This window comes from Aquarana catesbeiana, linkage group LG04 (assembly GCF_042186555.1).
Source record: "Aquarana catesbeiana isolate 2022-GZ linkage group LG04, ASM4218655v1, whole genome shotgun sequence".
Lineage (NCBI taxonomy): Eukaryota > Metazoa > Chordata > Amphibia > Anura > Ranidae > Aquarana > Aquarana catesbeiana.
In genome coordinates this window covers 26632330-26653423 of record NC_133327.1, presented here as the reverse complement: position 1 = coordinate 26653423, position 21094 = coordinate 26632330, and positions in this window count along the sequence as shown.

Here is a 21094-nt window from a genome sequence, read left to right as displayed (position 1 = left end):
AATTCCATTCCATTCCATTGCCTACACACGGTCAAACCAAAGTCAGAACGCGGTGACGTACAGCACGTACGACGGGACTAGAAAAAGGAAGTTCAATAGCCAGTAGCAAATAACTTCCGTCTTGTACTTGCTTCAGAGCATGCGTCGTTATTGGTCCTTCGGAACAGCACACAGACGAGCGGTTTTCCCGGAAGGATTTGGTTCCGTCGGAAATATTTACAACATGTTCCATTTCTAGGTCCGTCAGAATTTTCGAAAAAAAAAGTCAAATGAGGCATACACATGATCGGAATAGACGATGAAAACATTTAGTCTAACTTTTTCTGTCGGACATTCCGCTCGTGTGTACGCAGCTTTAGAACTAAGCCTTTCCAGCGACCCCCACTCAGCCCTGAGATGGTCGACATCTTCCGGTGTTTCTTCCGGGTTCGCAGGGTCCGGCGCTGTGAGTGGCCGGAGCCGTGATGACGTCACTCCATGCATACGGGAACCATCATTTCCGGCAGGGGCTCTGATGTCATCGACTGCATGCACTCTGAATATCTCCTAAACTGTGCAAGTTTAGGAGATATTCACTGTACCTACAGGTAAGCCTTATTATAGGCTTACCTGTAGGTATGAGTGGTTTAACAGAGTTTACAACACCTTTAAGTATTGAGCCACTTTCTATTATAGTTTAATTTTGAGATCAGGCTTATGCTGCAACGGATGTACAATCTGCAAATATCTGCAAATATGTATAATATTCATTTTGAGGTACATTATATTCGGCCTGTAAACTAGGAAATGATTTCAATGTATGACCATCATACAAATCATCGAATAATCTAATACCACTGATGCACCAAGGTCCCAGAAAGATATGAGGAATAAAAAGGGAGAGAGTTTATAAGGTGGTTGATGTGACCGGAGATGAACATAAGTTTCATCTATGAAATTGCCAGAGCACCCACCATCCCCCCCCCCCCATGTTGAGGGCATGTGGCCTGGTACGGTTCAGGAGGGGGGGCAAACGAGTGACCTACCGGGCTGCATGCCTGTATAAGGTCCTGATATGGACTGGGGGGGGCATGCCGTTGTTTTCTTTATTTTTTAGCGGCACTTTTTCTTATTATTGTTCAGCTGTCAGTGAAACCCATTGATAGCTGATGACTCATCGATTGTTAAGGAGGCTGCGGCCGGCTTCCTGGCCCTGATCCTTAACAACCAGCTATTCACTGCACCCTGATTGGGCAAAACTTTGCCGAGAACTGAAGTCTGGATTATGATGTCTGCATGCAGTGTTCATGTGTTGTATGTTGTTGACCAGAAGGGAACTTGGGTTTTAGCCCGCTCACCAAATCCTGAAGGCAGTTGGCACACACACAGGCATTGACACAGAGTCTTCATCCCCAGACAGGCAAGGATGAATGCAGCATGGGTGCAGCATGGGTGTGGATTCAGCAGTCAGTGTGGGAACCCTCGGCACGGTCCCTCGTTCATCAGCCGCATGAATAAACATCCTCTTGTGTGGCACAGCGATGAGATCCCTCACAGGCAGGACAGCAATGGCTCCCAGGCTTTTGGCAGACTGCAGACACAGCAGCTAAGTGGCAACTCGGCTGCTCACAGATCAAACAATCTGAGTGCTAGATGGAAACAGGAGCAACTTGCAGTAATGAATGTCTGCTATATTCATACTACAGTAGCCTGCACCTGGCTACATAATATTTATGCTTTTTTTTGGTGTATTAATTCGCACTTTTCATTTAACTAAAGTGATTGCACATCAAATACAGTATTACCAAAACATTCATTAATGTTTTTCAAGCACTTGCAACTTAAAATAGCCTTGATGCATTATTGTGGGAATATTTTTAGCCACTTGACCTCTGGAAGGTTTTACCCCCTTCATGACAAGGACAGTTTTTGCTATTCAGCACTGTTCTATTTTAACTGGCAATTGTTCTGTCATGCATTACCCAAACTAAATTCATAATATTTTTTACCACTGGGATTTTTATTTTTTACTATATAAACGAAAGAAAGACCAAGAATTTGAAAAAAAACCTGATATATTATATTTTAAACCCCCCCCCAACATACACGCAAATGTATTTATAGATCCCGCATATGTATAAAAACAACAATTGCACCACACATATGAGTTATCATCCTGAATGTCAGAGTGAGAGCAGTAGTTCTAGAGCCATCTTTCATGATGAACTCTTTCATGATCTTTCATGATGAACTCTAAATTGATAGCCTCTAAAAGCTTTTAAAGCATCACCTATAAAAAATGTTGGGTATTTTGTCACCATTTCTCGGGTACAGAGAATTTTGAGTCTTGACATGTTTGGTATCTATTTACTCGATGCTACATAATTATTTATATTTTTATATTTTACCACAAAATTGGATATTATATTTCAATAGGGTATTATATTTTAATATTGCAATCTATTTTTATAAGCGTGGAATCTAACATTCACTTATTATATTTTGTTTGTGTACAGTAAAAAATGTATTTATTTTCCTGATAATTTGCATAAGATTTTTTGAATAATCACATTTTATTAAATATTTACATTTATACAAATTCCACTCACAGCACGTAGATAGCATATTCCCATATATCTTTATATTAGTGTTATTACATAACTCAAATTCATCCTCCAGAACAGTTCATAAAAACTAAATAAAAGATCCATATATATGGGTATTTTTACCTGTTCTTTCATAATAACTACTTTGTGCTATCGAGTGTTCCTCGTGGGCAGATATCTGCCCCATAAAGAAGAAGAGAAAAAAAAAATAGAGAGAGAGAAGAAAAGAAAAGATGACAAAAAAACATAGAGACATACACAGACATACACAAACCTACACAAACCTCTGGGGAGCCCCCTCCCAACCATCAAGCTAAACAACCGAACCAAGTCCAAGTCCGGGCCTCACTCATACTTTAACTTTTTCAAAGATAGGATCTCATCATGTCTGAGCTCGAGAATTCGATCCAAGGTGACCACAATTCCATAAACTTATGTTGGCGTCGCTGTATACTTGCCCTTATTTCCTCCATTCTCTTTAATTGATTTAATTCAGCAACCCACTGTTTAATAGTGGGTGCAACTCTAGTACTCCAGTGTCTGGGTATAATTATTCATGCAGTGGAGATTAAGTAGGGGAGCAGTCCTTTTGTGGCCTCTCTCAAGGAGCCTGGGTATATAGATAGTAAAGCTATTTATGGAGATTTCTGGTAGGATATGCCAGTGACAAAGGAGCAAATTTGAAATACAGACTCCCAAAATTCTTTAATCTGGGGGCAAGTCCACCATATAGGAATCATTGTACTTATATCTCTTCCGCAGCACTAACACTCCTCATGGTAAATCTGCATAAGATAAACTGCTGCACAAATATTGAGTGAATGAAAAAATTGCAAAAGCCACTATTGTATTCTACTGGGCCTCTGCTTCCAATAATTTGGGGAGTTCTAAGTAATTGTCTAGCAATAAATGCATATTTTAACTTGTGTGTGTGAAACATTATAAATTGGCCAGACAGCAAGTAGTAAATAATGGACAGTCAAAAAGTGTGTTTTTTTTCAAGACTCTTTGTGAATGGGTATTATGTATCCCTTCCCTTCCTGCACCCCGCCTATAACAGGAATCACATTTTCCCCAGTAGTGATTTGTGTGAAAACAAATGATAGAAATGTCATTTACGTACTGTTTTGCATGAACAATCAATTACCAGTTAAATATAGCACAGTGCTGAATTGCAAAAAATGCCCTGGTCATACAGGGGGTTAAACTTTCCGCGGTTATTAAACACTTAGTATAAAGGTTCAAAGTACATTATCATGTATAAAGATCTATCCCTGGGAGGTCCACAAGTTGGGCGTCCCTGAGATAAGAAAGACAGCTACTTATGGTCAGAAAGGGCACTTCAGAACAGTACACACACTAGACAACCAACAAATAACATACAATGCAGGCGCCTGAAGTGATCCACCTTTGCATAACAGTCCTGATGGCTAATTGCCAATATAGTTGTTAAGTTTAAATAAGATCTAATTGCATAATATATGTCGGGGGTGCTATGCAGAGGTGGTCCCCGGGGGTATTGTTGATCTAGATTCACTAAATGGATAAGATCTTTCATAAAGGCATATAACGGGGAGCGGTAAATGGAGCGGTTAGTGAAGCAGTAAGAAAGCTATAATAGCTGAACCTGTGCAAGTCCCTCAGAGCTTACTGGAGAGTCCTCTCAGGATATCCAATTTATTGTCCTATACTTGTTTTAATATAATCTGGACATAAGTATGGGAGGGATTACTCTAGATTCAGATCACTATTAGAGTCAAGTTCGTCAAGCAACGATTGTAGGCAATTGCGTGCATACGAGTGTTCAGTGATAGTGAAGACACTGAATTGATAGTCCCTTGTTTCTCTGATTTTCCAAAAGCTTACAATGGCTCACAAATCATACAGGGTTTTCTATACACGTCAATCACATTACTAAAAATGGGATGCTGTAGTGTGAATAAATCATTCGTTTGTATTACGTTACCGCCTTCTTTCCTTGTATGGACTCTGGAATTTCAGGGATGAAACAGGCTTCTTGCCTTTCCCGACTGTCAGCGCTTGAATAATGGAGCAGCTGCTAAGGAGTGTAGGATCTCAGTGATCAGGCAGTTACACTTCCTGCTGCGCTGGGTAACCAACCAATTACAGGTGGATCGTGTGTCCCGGTGATCAGGCGGTTGATTATTCGTAATTCCACAGTACTCCCATTCAATTGTAGCTTGCGATAGACTTGCTTTCAGCTCCACTCACAATGTCGCTTCGTATGCGATAGGTCTTCGCTACTCCGCTCCTCCGCTACCATGTGGTGCATCGGGGTTCACTGACACGGCACGACAGGGAAAAAAAAAGAAAGTGATGGAGAAGGGAAGAAGGTGAGGGGAAGGAAAACAAGACCAGAAGTTAATTAGAGGGGGGGTACCTTGAGGGCAGGGTAAATATGTATATAATATACATTGCCAGGGAATATTGTTTCATTTCTAGGCTATTTCATTGGCTTAATAATGGTTGTAAGTTTAGCTCAGTGTTCATACCGAGGGGTGCTAGAGATTTCAAGGTATATATCCACCATTTTTCTTTTTGTAAGAGGATACGATCAAAGTCTCCTCTTCTCTCTGGTAGCTTCAGGACATATATACCTTTTACTTTTAGGCCTTCTGTTTTGCCATGATGGTGTTGTGCAAAATGTTTGGCTACTGGCCGTTCTTCTTTTTTCTCTTTTTGCCCCCCCCCTTCAGCATTCTCTCCCTTTCCTTTTTTCCTTTTTAATATCTCTAATATGTTCCCCTATTCTGACCTTAAGGGGCCTTTTGGTCTTCCCTATATAGATTTTAGGACATGGACAGGTAATCATGTATACCACCTTGGAGGTGGAACAGTTTATTAGCTCCCTGATTTCATATTCTCTTTCTCCTTTTGCGTCCCTAAATGTATCTGTTCTTTCAACGAATGGGCATATCTGACATTTTGTACATGGAAACATTCCCCTACTACACGGGAATTCAGACAACCAGGTAGAGTTTTGTTGTTTAGTGAATTCCGAGTGTATGAGTATATCCCCTAGGCTTTTTGATCTCCGGGCCACCATCTTGGGCCTCTCCCCCACTATTTTAGCTATATTTTTGTTTTTCAATAGGACATTCCAGTTTTTTTCCAATGCTTTACGTACGGAGCCCCACTGTGCTCCATATGTAGTGATGAGTCTCACGGGGCTTGGTTCTGTTATTTTTGATGGTTCGCATTTTTGATTCATGGTTAGCAGGTTTTCCCTAGTTCGTACTGCTGCTTTTTGTCTCGCTCTATGGGTCTGTCGATGGGAGTACCCCCTTTCCCGGAATCTTTTATACAGTTCTTTTTATTCCCTAATTAGGTCTTTGGCATTGGAGCAGTTTCGCTTTATTCTGATGAACTGTCCTGTAGGGATTCCATTTTTAAGCCAGGGGGGATGATGGCTGTCGGCCCTAAGTAACGTATTTGCCGCCGTCTGTTTACGGTAGGTACAAGTACTTACTCTGCCATCTTCAAGTTTGATGGTAGGTCTAGGAAGGACAGTTTGTGCTGATCGTATGCGTAGGTTAACCGTATGTTGCGCTGGTTAATGTTAAGTTCTGCGACAAACTCATGTAGAGAGTCGATGTCACCCACCCACATGACCAGCACGTCATTGATGTACCTCAGCCACGTATGTACCTCAGCCACGTTACATCTAATGACGTCATTAGATGTAACTCTTAACGGTTCTGGCTCCTTGTCCGTGAACCCTCTGTTTGTTGCCTTAGGCTGTTCCCTCACTGTCTTCTGTTTTCGCTTTGTTTCTTTTGGGATGAGTTGCTCGTTGAGGGGGTGTTTATTACTTTTTCTTCCACCCCCTCCTCCTCTAAAAAAGTGACTGTTTTATTGTTGCTGTTTTCCTCTACTGAAGAAGGGGATTTATCTCGTCTATTACGTGACTGAGATCTAGATCCTCTTCATGTTGAGCCACTCCTCCCTCTTCTAATTGTTAGGTCAAAGGCTTGATCTCTTTCAAAGTCCAGGTTGTCTCTTCTATATTTTGATTGTTTTGTTGCTTTCAAATTTTGTTGTGCTTTTTCTATTTCTTTTTTTAAGAGTTCATTCTGCCTTGTAAATTCTTCCTCTTCTTTTAATAAGTCTAGCCCCTTAGCGCTTTCTTCTATTTTATTTTTGAGCTCTGTCATTTGAATTTTTTCTTCTTCCACTGTTAGGGTCATAACTGCTATACCATGGTTGATACATAGTTCCTTCCATTTAGGAAGGAATCTATCATTGTGTAAATGCTCGGCTGGTGTGGTCTTATCTCTTAGTCCTCTAGGGACTATTTTATGTTGAATATATGTTTCTAAAAATGAGACATCCCACTTCCTGTTCAGATGCTTTATCAAAAGTTTTTTATGTTCCTTAAATCCTTCCCTAATCTCCTCGGTTTTATTTGGGGGTTGTGATGTATCCCTTTCAAATGTATCCTTTATTTCTCTGTCAATGTCTTCTCCCAAAATAAATGCCATTTTTAGAAGTTCTTTAGATACTAGTATAAAGTTAATTGAATTTTAAACATGGACCAAAAATGATAGGTGTCAGAGGGTCAAGTTGGCTAGAGGTGAAAAATGGTCAGATTGGATCAACTAGAATCCCTACATAAACGCATAACTTAACCAAAACCAAACATAACCAAAAACTACAAAAAACTGCAAAAGTGACCATGTGATAATTCACACTCTATTAGTCATGAAATAGAATAGAAGTTTGCTCTCTACCACTCCTCCACTTTGGAGGTTCTGGCCGTAGCCTGTTGCATATACATGTATGAAGATCTATACCTGGGAGGTCCACAAGTTGGGCGTCCCTAGGATAAGAAAGACAGCTACTTATGGTCAGAAAGGGCACTCAGAGAGATCATATAAAAATAAGTATCAAATTTTATTGTAATTTAAACACCAAACTCACTAATATAAAAACATTTTGTTGCTTTCCATCAGGGTTGGTAACCTTAAATCCTCTGACAGCCCATCATAAAAAGTGATACTTCAAATGTGTATCATAACAAATGATGTATCAATGTGACAGATGACAAACACTAAGACTAACAGTACACACACTAGACAACCAACAAATAACATACAATGCAGGCGCCTGAAGTGATCCACCTTTGCATAACAGTCCAGATGGCTAATTGCCAATATAGTTGTTAAGTTTAAATAAGATCTAATTGCATAATATATGTCAGGGGTGCTATGCAGAGGTGGCCCCCGGGGGTATTGTTGATCTAGATTCACTAGATGGATAGGATCTTTCATAAAGGCATATAACGGGGAGCGGTAAATGGAGCGGTTAGTGAAGCAGTAAGAAATTCAAATGACAGAGCTCAAAAATAAAATAGAAGAAAGCGCTAAGGGGCTAGACTTATTAAAAGAAGAGGAAGAATTTACAAGGCAGAATGAACCTTTTAAAAAAAGAAATAGAAAAAGCACAACAAAATTTGAAAGCAACAAAACAATCAAAATATAGAAGAGACACCCTGGACTTTAAAGAGATCAGGCCTTTGACCTAACAATTAGAAGAGGGAGGAGTGGCTCAACACGAAGAGGATCTAGATCTCAGTCACGTAATAGACGAGATTGATCCCCTTCTTCAGTAGAGGAAAACAGCAACAATAAAACAGTCACTTTTTTAGAGGAGGAGGGGGTGGAAGAAAAAGTAATAAACACCCCCTCAAGGAGCAACTCATCCCAAAAGAAACAAAGCAAAAACAGAAGACAGCGAGGGAACAGCCTAAGGCAACAAATGGGGGGCTCACGGACAAAGAGCCAGAACCGTTAAGAGTTACATCTAATGACGTCATGTCTGGAGAAGACAGGACTGTCATTAATTTATCTTCATTCCCCCTAGCTAAAAGACATATTCAGTTATTACAACATGGGATGTCTTTCTCACCAGTAAGCTCCATGGATGAATTTACCGTCTACAAAGACATGGTATTATACCTGAGGTAAATATTTTTTAGATCACTATATGAACAAGACGAACCCATGGAACTTAATAATGGTGACTTAGATGAGGATAATCAAAATGCAATTGACATGCTCAACTCCGTACTAGAGGAAAATGAAAAGCCACATACAACAAACTCCCCAACTAGGAGATCAGCAAATATAAATATAAGATCCATAAAGATGCCATTGTTAGGCAAAAACAAATGGCTGAATATGTTTCTGGAAATGGTCCAGGCAGACCTGGAAGAAATCCCCTGGAAACAGGTAGGCCATGACAACCTCACCCCAATAGAATGCCAGGCGTTAAAGGAACTTAAAGAGGCAAAACAAGTCATAATCAAAAGAAGTGACAAGGACGGTAACATCATCCTTATGGACGATGAGGACTATGAAAGAGAAGCCAAGCGCCTCCTGGGAGACCCCAATACTTATCAAAGATTAGATCATGATCCCTTCCCCGGGGTAGTACGAGAACTGAACAGTAAATTGGATGATGCAGTAGAGGCGGGTCTATTAACGAAAAAAGAGTTTGAATACCTTTCAGTAGATGACTATAATATCCCCACTTTCTACTGCATCCCAAAAGTTCATAAATCCCTGGAAAAACCTCCAGGGAGACCAATTGTTTCCGCCATTCGAGGACCCCTGGATAGAATAGGAAAATACCTGGATTCCCTGTTAAAAACCATAGTAAATGAATTAAAATCATTTGTACAGGATACACGCCACGTGTTGGCCAAAGTCGCAGATCTGAAAATCACAGAGGAAGCATAGTTGGTAAGTATCGATGTAGAGTCATTATATACATCGATACCACACAACTGGGGAATAGCAGCAGTCAAAGGATGCTTGGAAAAGAGTTTCCCAGAATTTGGGCCCCAAAATGAATTCCTCACTGAACTTTTGGAATTTGCACTGAACAATAACTTCTTTCAGTTCTCCAAAAAAAAATTCTACCAACAGATTAAAGGCACCTCAATGGGGGCAGCGTGGGCACCCGCCTACGCGTGCCTCCATTTGGGGAGCTGGGAAGAAGAGGAGGTGTTTGGCCATCCGATGTACCTTGGCCGTGTACATACGTGGCCGAGGTACATCGATGACGTGCTGGTCGTGTGGGTGGGTGACATCGACTCTCTACACGAGTTTGTCGCAGAACTTAACATTAACCAGCGCAACATACAGTTAACCTACACTTACGATCAGCACAAACTGTCCTTCCTAGACCTGACCATCAAACTTGAAGGTGGCAGAGTAAGCACTTGTACCTACAGTAAACAGACGGCGGCAAATACGTTACTTAAGGCCGACAGCCATCATCCCCCCTGGCTTAAAAATTGAATCCCTACAGGACAGTTCATCAGAATAAAGCAAAACTGCTACAATGTCAAAGACCTAATTAGGGAATAAAAAGAACTGTATAAAAGATTCTGGGAAAGGGGGTACTCTCATCGACAGATCCGTAGAGCGAGACAAAAAGCAGCAGTACGAACTAGGGAAAGCCTGCTAACCATGAACCAAAAATGCGAACCATCAAAAATAACAGAACCAAGCCCCATGAGACTCATCACTACATATGGAGCACAGTGGGGCTCCGTACGTAAAGCATTGGAAAAAATTGGAATGTCCTATTGACAAACAAAAATATAGCTAAAATAGTGGGGGAGAGGCCCAAGATGGTGGCCTGGAGATCAAAAAGCCTAGGGGATATACTCATACACTCGGAATTCACTAAACAACAAAACTCTACCTGGTTGTCTGAATTCCCGCGTAGATGGGGAATGTTTCCATGTACAAAATGTCAGATATGCCCATTCGTTGAAAGAACAGATACATTTAGGGACGCAAAAGGAGAAAGAGAATATGAAATCAGGGAGCTAATAAACTGTTCCACCTCCAAGGTGGTATACATGATTACCTGTCCATGTCCTAAAATCTATATAGGGAAGACCAAAAGGCCCCTTCAGGTCACAATAGGGGAACATATTAGAGATATTAAAAAGGAAAGGGAGAGAATGCTGAAGGGGGGGCAAAAAGAGAAAAAAGAAGAACGGCCAGTAGCATTTTGCACAACACCAATATGGCAAAACAGAAGGCCTAAAAGTAAAAGGTATATATGTCCTGAAGCTACCAGAGAGAAGAGGAGACTTTGATCATATCCTCTTACGAAAAGAAAAATGGTGGATATATACCTTGAAATCTCTAGCACCCCTCGATATGAACACTGAGCTAAACTTACAACCATTCTTAAGCCAATGAAATAGCCTAGAAATGAAACAATATTCCCTGGCAATGTATATTATATACATATTTACCCTGCCCTCAAGGTACCCCCCTCTAATTTCCTTCTGGTCTTGTTTTCCGTCCCCTCACCTCCTTTCCTTTTCCCTTCTTCACTTCTCCATCACTTTCTTTTTTTTTCCCTTCCCCCTCCCCCCCTCTCCCCCCTCCCCCCTTTCCCCCCTCCCCTCCCCCCTTCCTTTCGTGGCATGGGTCCATTCCTTGTGGGCTCTCTGGAAAATATTGAGTCCCTCTAGTTTGCCACCAGCCCCCCAAAATATAGGAGAGTGGTCATAACCGAGGGACCGGACTGACCCTATGGTTTATTTCTCTTTCTGGTTCTCCTGTTTCCGTGATCTCCTTTTTTTTTTTTTTTTTTATAAGGTATTATGTGTATCAAGCCCTTCATCAAATCCCCTCAGTAAGCAAACTGTAATACTAAGGTCTATATGTTTAATGTCTTTTCAACTGGAAATGTATAAAGTAGCGAAAGAACTGTTAACTATTAGTAAATAGAAAAAGTACTATAATATCAGTGAAATATAAGGGAAACATGGAAATGTCACAGATGAACGAAAGACAATTACCCAAGCTGTCATTTACGTTTGTCCTTAACTTTTTCTGAATGAAAATAAGAGAAGGAGGAGCGATCACACCCGGAGTTACTATAAAGGAGAGGTGGGGATCAGCCCCCTGAACGTCCAGTTAAAGCTACGTAACCCATATGTTGCGAAACGCATCGACGTAAGCTACATGCAGGGCTGCCGTGTCAGTGACCCCCGATGCACCACATGGTAGCGGAGGAGCGGAGTAGCGAAGACCTATCGCATACAAAGCGACATTGTGAGTGGAGCTGAAAGCAAATCTATCGCAAGCTACAATTGAATGGGAGTACTGTGGAATTATGAATAATCAACCGCCTGATCACCGGGACACCCGATCCACCTGTAATTGGTTGGTTACCCAGCGCAGCAGGAAGTGTAACTGCCTGATCACTGAGATCCTACACTCCTTAGCAGCTGCTCCATTATTCAAGCGCTGACAGTCGGGAAAGGCAAGGAGCCTGTTTCATCCCTGAAATTCCAGAGTCCATACAAGGAAAGAAGGCGGTAACGTAATACAAACGATTGATTTATCCACACTACAGCATCCCATTTTTAGTAATGTGATTGACGTGTATAGAAAACCCTGTATGATTTGTGAGCCATTGTAAGCTTTTGGAAAATCAGAGAAACAAGGGACTATCAATTCAGTGTCTTCACTATCACTGAACACTCGTATGCACGCAATTGCCTACAATCGTTGCTTGACGAACTTGACTCTAATAGTGATCTGAATCTAGAGTAATCCCTCCCATACTTATGTCCAGATTATATTAAAACAAGTATAGGACAATAAATTGGATATCCTGAGAGGACTCTCCAGTAAGCTCTGAGGGACTTGCACAGGTTCAGCTATTAAAGCTTTCTTACTGCTTCACTAACCGCTGCATTTACCGCTCCCCGTTATATGCCTTTATGAAAGATCTTATCCATCTAGTGAATCTAGATCAACAATACCCCTGGGGACCACCTCTGCATAGCACCCCCGACATATATTATGCAATTAGATCTTATTTAAACTTAACAACTATATTGGCAATTAGCCATCGGGACTATTATGCAAAGGTGGATCACTTCAGGCGCCTGTATTGTATGTTATTTTTTGGTTGTCTAGTGTGTGTACTGTTATAGGGCGTACACACGGTCGGACTTTGTTCGGACATTCCGACAACAAAATCCATGGATTTTTTCCGACGGATGTTGGTTCAAACTTATCTTGCATACACACGGTCACACAAAGTTGTCGGAAAATCCGATCGTTCTGAACGCGGTGACGTAAAACACGTACATCGGGACTATAAACGGGTGGCCAATAGCTTTCATCTCTTTATTTATTCTGAACATGCGTGGCACTTTGTCCGTCGGATTTGTGTACACACGATCGGAATTTCCGACAACGGATTTTGTTGTCGGAAAATTTTATCTCCTGCTCTCCAACTTTGTGTGTCGGAAAATCCGATGGAAAATGTTCGATGGAGCCCACACACGGTCGGAATTTCCGACAACACGCTCCGATCGGACATTTTCCATCGGAAAATCCGACCGTGTGTACGGGGCATAAGTCTTAGTGTTTGTCATCTGTCACATTGATACATCATTTTTTATGATACACATTTGAAGTATCACTTTTTATGATGGGCTGTCAGAGGATTTAAGGTTACCAACCCTGATGGAAAGCAACAAAATGTTTTTATATTAGTGAGTTTGGTGTTTAAATTACAATAAAATTTGATACTTGTAAGGAGATTCCATATTACATTACATTATTGATTAATTGATTAATTGTTGATTTCACTCTGTTCATGATTTCACATTGCTTATTTTGCTTTAATAATCAGAAACATATCTTAGTATATTTTTTAAGATCAGACTGCCTTATGATTTACTGAAATATCTCATATATGTCTTTTCCTCTTTTTCTGTGTTTATTTGAGGAAACATCTGCTTGTGGTTTTGTCTCTGTCTTTTTTAAAGAAGCTGCGGTTGTCCAGCAGACAAGTGACAGAGGATGAGGAATGTTTTGACCTATTAACTTGAACTACAGGGGTCACCATTTTTGATATCACAAGATGTAGGTATTATTAATGTTTAGAAAATCACAAGATTGGGATATGTTTGGAAACTACCGAATAATATGCTAATGAACATTTATGTGTATCATTTTGATTGGCCCCCAAATTGTGGGCAGAGTCTTGTAAAGACAGCATAAAAAAGCGAATCTAAAAATAAAGACTTGTAATCATTTTCAGCATACCTATGTGTGTATGTGTCTTTGGTTAACCGCCGGCGAGGACCTCCACTGAGCCACATTCCCAAGAGCCTAGGCCACAAGGAGAAGACGAGCGCCTAACAGTTTTTGGTACCAGGAAGTGGTGTGGTATTTTGAACAGGTAAGACATTCTGCTCCTTTTTTACCTATTTTAGGTAACTGGTGTTGATGCTTGCCTTGTTCAAATAGCCTTGTATATCCACCCACTTACATAACTGTGCCTTCGCAACGGGCTAGGGCTGTAGCCCCTTGGAGGGTTAAAGGGCTCGCAGAGGTTTTTTTTGGTTTTTTATAGTCTGACCTAGGTTGGTCTGACTGCTGTGTTGAGTAGATATATGTGTGTTTAAAACTCGGGAAGTATAGAATACGCCCGTAGTATAAGGAGTGGCTAAGTGGACGCCCAATTTTTGGGGAAAATATTGAAAAGTGCACTTATTATACTTATTATAACATGTTCATATAATGTAACTTTATCTTGCCACTGTATATATAAGATTTTGCTTGTTTTCTTGCTTGTTTTTTCTTTTAGGTAACACCGTAAGTATTTAGAGTGTATAGAGAATTAGAGAATTAGAGATAAGTGTATGATAATATATGTGTATGACAACTGAATGTAAAGTACTGTATTAATTTAGAGGATTTTTTTGTTGATATTGTATTACACATATATGTACTAAATGAACGACCTAAGACAGGAGCCTGACTGTAGTGAGATAGCGCCCGCCTGCCCACATTGCACCTTTGGTTTACTGTTCCTTAGTGTTGACAGGACGTGGATCCTGCTCACCACTAGACCAACCGGGTTCTCATACCGACTTGGTGCAAGGGGAGTATATCCTACCACAAGGAGGGGTTTCCTATACCGAGTACTGAGGGTTAACCTTCATAGCTATATCAGCCCCACAGCGATAACAGACGAGGGGACTTATTCCCAAGTCAGGGAACAGATTATAGCACAAACAGGTTGCTTTCATCTCTGTCCCTGTACTAGACACACACTACCAAGGTTATTGGATGGGGAATTCTGCAGCAACCCAGACCATGGCCAATCCATCTCCCTATGAGTATGTTAAAAACACACTACCGGGGCCACAGGTAGAACCGTTTTGGACACAGGTCAGAGAGAGGAGCCAACAGCTGGGGATACATGACCCAGGGCCAGTGGGACCCTGTTCTGAGGACGAGTGGAAGGAAGTGAGCAAGGTGTGTCAGGTGCACAAGCACTCTTACCCACCTGGGAAATGGGAAGACACCCAATACATGAAAGATTGTTACAAAGCATGGAACAAATGCTTAGCCAAATATAAAACAGAGTATGTAACTAAAGCCCTTACACCAAAACCTGTAAACTCACCCGCCCTATCACCCGAAGCACCCCCCCCTTATGTGATGGTTAAACAGGAGGATGGAACATTGGGTCCATGTCTTCAGCTGTATCCATCTCTGGATCCAGCAGTATTAGCTACCATGATATATAGTGCAGCTGATCAGGCACAGGTTACACGATGGGAAAATGAAAGTAGAAACAGGGAAGAGGAAGTCCGGGTAGAAGGTATACGTAGGAAGGAAGAAGAGAGGATTAGGAGGTTGGATCCGAAGGAAAGGGAATTAGAAGAGAAGTTAAAAGAGTTTAAGAAGAGAAAGGAGGAATTAGAGGAGAAAATGTCTAGGAGGGAGGAAGAGCTAGAACATTACAAAAGGGAGCTAGATAAGAGGGAAGGTGAGATGAGAGAGTATTCTGCGATAACTAAGGAAGAAAGGGATGGAATGTCCCTGGAAAAGGGAGAAGAGGAAGGAGTCAGGAAGTTAAGCCCCAAGGAAAAGGAATGGGAGGAGAAACAGAAAGAATTTAATAAAAGACAGCAAGAAGAGGAAGAAAGGATACAAAGGAAAAGATAATTTCACAGCCATCCACCACACTCAGAAGCCAAACAAAACCGGCCATAAGCCAGAAACCCCCACAGGAGGAAAGGGAGCAGGGTGAATCCTCTACTGAGGAAAGAGAAATAGACATGGAACAGGAAAGTCTAGGTGCCGCCTTTAAAGCACCACTCATGCATATAGGGGAGACGGTAGTCCATATTCCCCTACCCCTAGGCACACTGTCAAAAATAAAGGAGTTATGCCCCAGCCCAAAGAAAAGCCCTAGGGAGGCTGGAGCTTTCCTTGCAAAATACAGTGCAGGGACTAGCCTGGATAAAGAAGATATAGCAGGGATCCTTAGTATAGTTGACCCTGACAGCCCAGAAGGGCATCCCGTAGATGCCTTATGGACAGCCCACATAGAAGAAGATAAAGATTGGGTATCTTTTTGGAAAGGTATGGGGAATCATTGGTCTACTATATACAAGGGTTCATCTGCACTTCAGGAACTTGTCCTAGCAAAACAGGGACCGAAGGAAAAGTTCTATGAATTTTGTACCCGGGTATATGGTCTGTGGAAAGCAGTAGATAACGCCAACCCCCAGTTGTTCACCACCACCATTATGGCTGGTGGAGATACGAAGGTGACACAGTTGCTTAAATTCACTAATCCAAAGTGGGCAGAACAACCCCCAGATGAATTTATGAAGGATGCTAGGTCACGAGAAACATCAGGGGTATTTGAACAGAAGGGTGGCATTTTTCCCTCCCTGACACCAACCCAGACTCTGCCAACTGGTGGGACTCCGCCCACCCACATAATGACAATGCAACCTTATCCACCAATGCAATCTTATCCCCCAAATCAGGGTTACCCACCAGACCAGGGGTGCTTTAACTGTGGGGAACTGGGGCACTGGAAGTCCCAATGTCCCTACAGAATTAGAACAAACGCCCAGAGAGGGAGAGGTAGGAATCTTAACACCACCCCCCGTCGCCTTCAGGATATCAGGTATCCTCACCCACCACAACCCCAACCACCCCAACCACAACCCCAATACCAGCCTCAGCCTAACAGACCACCCCCACGCATTCCGATGCAGTGGCCATCCGCTCGGCGGACGCCACAATAGGGATGCCAAGAGTACGTCCCGTCCCTCAGCCTTGTGTGTTACAATCCATCATGGAAAAGTCTTCCGCAGGTACTATTGCGGGTAGACAATCACCTGATATGTCTATTGTTGGATTCAGGGGCTACATTCAGTAGTTTGAATGATGCCATATATGACACACCGCACTGCACTGAGGGAAACTCTATTGGTATAAATGGGACATCAGTTACCCACCCCATCACTCCACCATTGCCCGTGGCTACTCCAGAAGGGCAGGAACTGTGTACCCAGAGTTTTGCTGTCCTTGTGGATTGTCCAGTATCTTTAATGGGGAGGGACCTACTCTCAAAACTGAATATCACCATTAAATTTGACAGAGGGGGCTCCCTCACTGCCAGCTCACCGTTCTGTGATTTACATGCTCCAAAGAGACACACTTTCAGGGGACTCTTTGCATCATTACCACCCACTCTAGAAACACATGCTATATGGGCAGACAACAAAGGGAGTGTGGGTTTTATCAACTGTACACCCTACACACCACAAATGCGTCCAGACGCTGAAGTACAATATCACAAGCAGTACCCCCTGCCACTTGAAAAAATTGAAGGCATCACACCATTAATCAATGATTACATAGCAAAAGGGATTCTGAAACACATTATAAGCCCCTGGAATACACCAATCTACCCTGTGAAAAAGGCAAATGGGGAATGGAGGCTTGTACAGGACCTAAGGGCCGTGAACAAGCAGGTTATACCTCTGCCACCTTTGGTAGCAGATATTTCTTTCATCTTTTTGAAAATACCTGCTGATTCCCTTTGCTACACAGTAGTAGACCTGGCGAATGCATTTTTTAGCATCCCGATCGATGAAGGGGTATTGCCCATGTTTTCATTCTCATGGGGGAGGGGAAAGCAGTTGACCTGGTCAAGATTACCTCAGGGGTATGTGGACAGTCCAGCAGCCTTCTCCATGGTCCTTAATGAGACAATTAAGTCATGGACTGCTGAGCGCGGGTCGGTACTGATACAGTATGTGGACGACTTGCTCCTGTGCAGTCGATCTGCTGAAGATTGTGCGGTCGATTCCACATCTCTGTTACATCACCTGGCCAGGTCTGGCCACCTAGCATCGCGGAAGAAGATACAATGGTGTCAAAGTCAGGTAGAATACCTGGGATGCATTCTGAAGGAGGGAACCAGGCTGGTATCCCCCAAACGTGCCGCAGCCCTGCAGGCTCTCAGTCCTCCAAGAGACAAAGCAACTTTGCTCTCATTCTTGGGCGCAATCGTATATTGCCGCCAATGGATCCCAGATTGTTCATATTATGATGGCATTCTGAGGGAGGCTACCTTGTCCACCGCCCCAAAGACAGTAGATTGGACAACAGAAAGGCTCTGTGCTTTTCAGGCCTTGTTAAAAAGTCTGACTCAGGCCCCCGCCCTGGGATTGATAGAATATGGCAAACCCTTTCAATTATACTGTGTGGTATCGGGAAATTCTTTTGCTGCGGTTTTGACACAGCAACATGGAACCGGGTACCGACCAGTCTCCTATCTCTCAAAAAAGTTGCCTACCCAAGTACAAGGGATGCCATCTTGTCTACAAAACCTTGCTGCTTGTGCTATGGCAGTTCAAGAGGCTAACAAATCAGTATTAGGCCATGAACTGACTCTCTACACTACTCATTCAGTAACTCACCTCCTGCAAAACATGAACACGCAGCATATGACAGCACAGAGGCTTAGTGGGTATGAGATCACACTTCTGAATACTGATAACCTCACTCTCAAACACGCACCACCAAGTAATCCCACTGTCCGTCTTTTGCACTCTTTGCTCAGGTTACCGCGAGACCCTGATCAGAAGCACAATTGTGTTGAACAGGTTGCAGCAATAACCAGCCCTCGCCCAGATCTCACTGACATTCCCCTACCAGGAGTACAGGACGTCTTCATAGACGGCAGTTGTACTCGCCCCTCTGATGCAACATTCCTGACAGGGTATGCCATTGTCCAACTACCTGATGTGGTGTTGGAAGCAAAAGCCTTACCACCCTCCTCGGCACAGGTAGCAGAATTGGAGGCGCTCACAAGAGCTTGCATACTTTTTTCTGATGAGGAGGTAAACATCTACACAGATAGTAGGTACGCTTTTGGTGTCACGCACGACTATGGCGTAATATGGGCGAATAGAGGATTTAAAACCGCTGACAACAAGCCAATCGCTAACTCTACACAAATTAAAGCACTCCTGCAAGCGATTCTTCTCCCAAAGAGGATAGCGGTCATCAAAGTAAAAGCACATTCATCGGATAACAGCAGAGTTTCCAAAGGAAACGCTCTGGCAGACAGAGAAGCGAAAAAAGCCGCTGCCCTATACATTGGTCAGCCAGCTCCCACAACAATGTTCTTCAAAGAACATTTTACATCACCCAACTTCAAAACCGTTGTGGCACAAATACAGGGACTAGCTACAGAAGAGGATGTTTCTTTTTGGGTCAAGGATGGATTGACCAAGGACCAAGAAGGTCTTTGGTCAAAAGAGGGGAAGATATTGGGCATACCAGAATCAAGCAGTGTTCTCATACTTTCCTATCTCCATGGTCCAGGACATATAGGTACCACCGCCCTAACAAACATGTACACAAAGTCTTTCTGCACGAACAACTTAAGTAAACAGGCAAAACTCCTCACCAGCAGTTGTCTAACCTGTGCACAAAACAATGTCCAAGGGAAAAATCATGGATTACATGGCCACCTGCCCCCACCCCTGGGTCCCCTAACAGATTTGCAAATAGACTTCACACACATGCCCAAACAAAGAGGTAATTTGAAATGCCTTTGCGTAATCGTATGCAAATGGTCAGGCTGGATTGAAGGAATTCCATGTACAGGTGAGACTGCCAAAATTGCTGCCAAATGCATACTGAACCATTGGGTTTGTAGGTTCGGAATACCAACGGCCATATGGTCAGACAGAGGGCCTGCCTTCAGCTCCTCTGTTACACAGACTTTAGCTAAGCTACTAGGCTTACAGTGGAAACTGCACATCCCTTACCACCCACAAAGTGCAGGAGTAGTGGAAAGAATGAATAGGAACATTAAGGACAAGTTAAAAAAAGCCACGGGGGGCACCATGAAAGGATGGTTGGATTACCTTCCTTCTGTCCTATTTCAGATCAGAACAACACCACATGCTAGAACAAAACTCTCACCCTTTGAGATTTTGATGGGAGTTCCTGCAAACATAGAGCTGCCCCTCTTAGATCAAAACACTGACATTAACATCTATTCTCAACAGGAAATGTACGTGAAAAATCTGGTAAGTATGCTACAGGATATGAACGAACAAGTTTCTGTCACCTTTTCTCCTCTTTCAACAGAACCTACTCATCCCTTCATCCCAGGAGACAAAGTACTGGTGAAACAACTGGCACACAAAAAGAAGGTTGGACCCATTTTCTCTGGACCTTGGAGAATAGAGAAGGTTTCCAGAACTGCTGTACTGACCGATCTGGGAAACACCTGGATCCACGCCAGCCGGTTAAAGAAGTGTCCACAGCAACCCCAGACCCCTGACCCTCCTCCAGCACCCCAAGACTCCTCTGACCAGGAACAGCGACCAGATTTGAAGGACATTCAAGAAGGCATAAAACAAATCTCTCGGACCAACGAGACGAATCCCCCACCAACAGGAAGAAACAAGAAACAGAACTTTGTACACAGTACCTGACAAAATGATTTCCACCTTTGTGTCAGGAAAAACATTATGCTTCTGGACATGTCTGATTCTGATAGTATTCATACCTACTTGGTTAATAACAAATTGTGTGTACCATCCAGAAGATTTAGGGTCACTAGAAGGGATATGTGGAAATACACAGACAGCCAATACATCTAGTATAAAATATAAAAGAAGTATATCCCCCACTGAACCCCCTTCAGGTTTCACTGACAAGATGTTGTTGTTGAAGTTTAAGTACAGTTATGCACAGAAGTCTGGTTTTGAGAAATGTTGGATATGTAGCAAACTCCACCCCAGTACAGCCAGAATCCCATTGATGGCCATTCCCTTAAACATCACTCCTTTTTTGAATGGAACTCCCCCCATAGTTCTTGCCAATGTCATAAGAAAAAGTCCCAACAAGCCCCTCAGTTTTCAAATCGTGGGTAGAAGCCATGCTCCAGATTGGTGTTTCATACTGGGAAACATTTCCAGGGGAGCTGAGGTATGCAAAAGGTCAAAACTTAATGTCTCCATGGCTTCCCTCACCGATAACTCACTTTTTCGCACCTCAGACCCTGTGATAAATGCTACCATCTATGACCTTTTTAATTCTAGTTCCCACTCCACGGTCGCACAGTTGCTAGCTCTGCTGATGGCATCTGGTCAT